A 3251-nucleotide genomic window follows, 5' to 3' on the forward strand; every position below is an offset into this window, starting at 1 on the left:
TATTCTAAATCAAACAGCAGTTGGGTAAATTGGTGCATATCGGAGGATGCACAGGTTCAGCGGGAGTGGATGTCGTGTTGTAATACGAGTATACCGTGAAAATATAAAGTAAGGGGACTTTTATTAATATTCAGTTATCTCGAATATTGGGAGCAACGACCAATTTCAGTGCAAATACTGAGAGGCCAGGTTCAGTCACCCCGTTACAGTCAGCCAGGGCATACTGAAATGCTCCATTCGATTCCAATAACGGGAGTCAGCAGAACGAAAAAGAACCAATTCAATGACAGGTGAACCTGGTTCGAAGAGCCAATTGGATCCAATTTCAAGACATCCAATCCGGGTCCTCTTACCTAATATGAGACCTGACTTTGTTAGACAACCCAATGCGGACCAATTTCAGGAACATCCAGGTTACTACGGGCCTCTTATCCAATATGAGACCTGAATTGTGAGACCTGAATTGGTCGGACGACTCAATGTGGTCCCGATTACGGGATTTTGATTCTGTTTCAGGCTGTCTTGTTCTCTGTGTCGTTTGAGGGAACGTTGTTTTCGGTAAAAAGATCTCTTAAAGGTAAAAATGGAAGAGAAAGCTTTGACAGCAAGAGCCAATTTCAGATCCAAGCTCTGACGGCGGGAGCCAATTTCGGATCCAAGACGAAAGATTGAAGAAATTCAGAATTAAGGTTAAGAAATGAGGGGAGAAAAGTTTTGGAGGGGTTTTTTTTTTTTTTGAAGGATCAGAGAGCTAGCTTCATGCTTCGGGAAGGAGAAAAAAGATAGAGAATTGGGTTTTTTTTCTTCATAGGGTTTTGGGAAGACTGAGGCAATCGTTGTTGAAGTCAGTGTTGTAATGGTGAATCCGGATTTTTAATGAAGTGGATTTGATTACTCTTGACTGTTTTGTAAAATCGATTTACATCTGTGATGAAGAATTAAAAGGGTGTCTATAGGATTGAGTATGCGGAGTGAATGAAATTTATCGGGTTAATCTAACAAGACAGTCAGTGGATACAAGATCGTGAGTATAAAGCGGTATCGAAGATTAGCAGTTTGGATTGTTCGAGGTTCTCTGTAACGTCTAGAGACCTACCGGCTGGGACAAAAAGGACTTTGGCAAGCAATCGAAGGGCATCCGATTAGATTTACGGTGTATTCTTGTAGTCATTTATATTCCAACAGTCAAAAACCAATAGATTACTTGAATATTGGTGAATCTCCATACTACCTTCTACAGCCAGATGCCCGGTGTGTTCTCGAGTAGGAAAGCACGTAATACGACAACGCCTTAGCCACGTTTCAGAGAGTGATGACTTTGGCCTTCCAAGACTATCTCCGAATATTTATAAAGATCTTTTTAGATGACTTTTGTACATTCAATACAAAACAAGATCATCTTACTTGTCTAGGCAAATGTTTGATTCAGTACGCTAAGTTTGGAATATCGTTGAACTTAGAGAAGTGTCAATTTGGTATTTTATCCAAAAAATTATTGTGACATATCGTCTCCAACCGTGGTATTACTACGGATCCTAACAAAGTATAGTATATAATGAACTTGCCCAGACCAAAGACGATCTCCAATGTTCGAGGATTTGTCAGCCATATTAGTTATTATCGCCACTTTATTTGTTTGTTTGCAGTTATTTGTCAACCTTCAATGAATTTATTGAAGAAATCTCCATCAGATGGAACTGGTACTCTCTGGACCATGGAGTGTACCATGGCCTTTGAGGCATTAAAGTCAAAATTGGTCTCTGCTCCAATACTAGTGGCACCTTGTTGGACGGAGCATTTTCATGTGTATGTTGATGAATCTAATGTGGCTATTGGATTGATGTTAAGTCAGAAGAATGATCAGGGTCTAGATCATCCTATCTATTATGCCATTCGGTAATTGGTGGCTGTCGAATGTAATTATACTACTATTGAACGCGAAGCGTTGGATATGATATACTTGGTTCAAAAGTTTTGGTACTATTTGCTTGGATATCCATTTGTATTTTATATGAATTATAATGCCCTCAAATATATGATTAATAAGCTTCAATTGAGTGGGTGCATTATCCGATGGAAATTACTTCTATAAAAATTCAATTTTACGATTGTTATACGACTTGAAAAAAAACATGCAAATATTGATCATTTATCCCATTTGTCTAATATTCTTGGTAACAAGCATATCCTTGATGCTCTTCTCGACGTCGAATTATTTGAGGTGGATGTGATTTCTCCCAAGTATAGTGAAATCATTCAATTGTTGACCTTCTACACTTTTCCGTCAACTTTCACCGAAAAGCTTAAGAAGCGACTCATTCTAAAAAGTGCCCCGTACATGATGATTCGTAATGCTTTGTATAAACAAGGTAAAAATGGTATTTTAAGACATTGTATCTTTCAAAGAGAGGTACAGTCGATACTAGAGGGTTGCCATTTGGATAGTTGTGGTCGTCATTTTGTAGAGGAAAGCACTACTCGCAAGGCTTTAATGGCAGGATGTTGGTGACCTACAATATTTTCTGATGCACACCAATTTGTTTGTCATCGTAATCCTTGTCAATGAATGGATCGACCCATAGGTACTTCCGCCATGTCATTTGTACCAATCTTGGCACAGGCACCGTTTAAAAAATGGGATATTGATTTTGTCAGTCCAATCGCACCAACTTCAAAATCTAGCCAAAAGCGGTAAATTTTAGTCGCCACGAACTATGTAACCAAATAAGCAGAGGCTATTGCTACCCGTCAGGATAATGCCAGTATAGTGTCGTGTTGTAACATGACTATATGGTGAAAGATGATAATATGGATCTTTTTATAGAAGAGCCAAGTCAAATGAAAAGGTAAAAAAATATAGATAAAAGATAAGAAGGTAGTAAAACTTTTAGTAGTAATGCTGCACTTTTAGAAAAAATAGCTTCTACTTACTTTGTAGGACCAAAAATAAGGAAAAATAAGGTAGATTGGAAAAATAAATGATATAGAAATTTTTAGGAGGAAATTAAGAGTAAATTCTAATAAAAACTACTTAAAAAAAAAAAAAAAAAAAAAAAAAAAAAAAAAACTAGATGTTGATACCCGGAGAGGGCCGGTTATGAACTAGGATCAAAATCAGACCCCAAGGCACAAAACCGAGTCTCGACGATGACTCTGGGACTCCTTGGTAAATCATAGAGTAGGATTTGATAGAAAATTGGATGTGGTTTCTATAGGCATTGATTTTGGATGATTTGGAGTTGTTATGATTT

Source organism: Physcomitrium patens, chromosome 2, assembly GCF_059467195.1.
Source record: "Physcomitrium patens ecotype Gransden chromosome 2, ASM5946719v1, whole genome shotgun sequence".
Lineage (NCBI taxonomy): Eukaryota > Viridiplantae > Streptophyta > Bryopsida > Funariales > Funariaceae > Physcomitrium > Physcomitrium patens.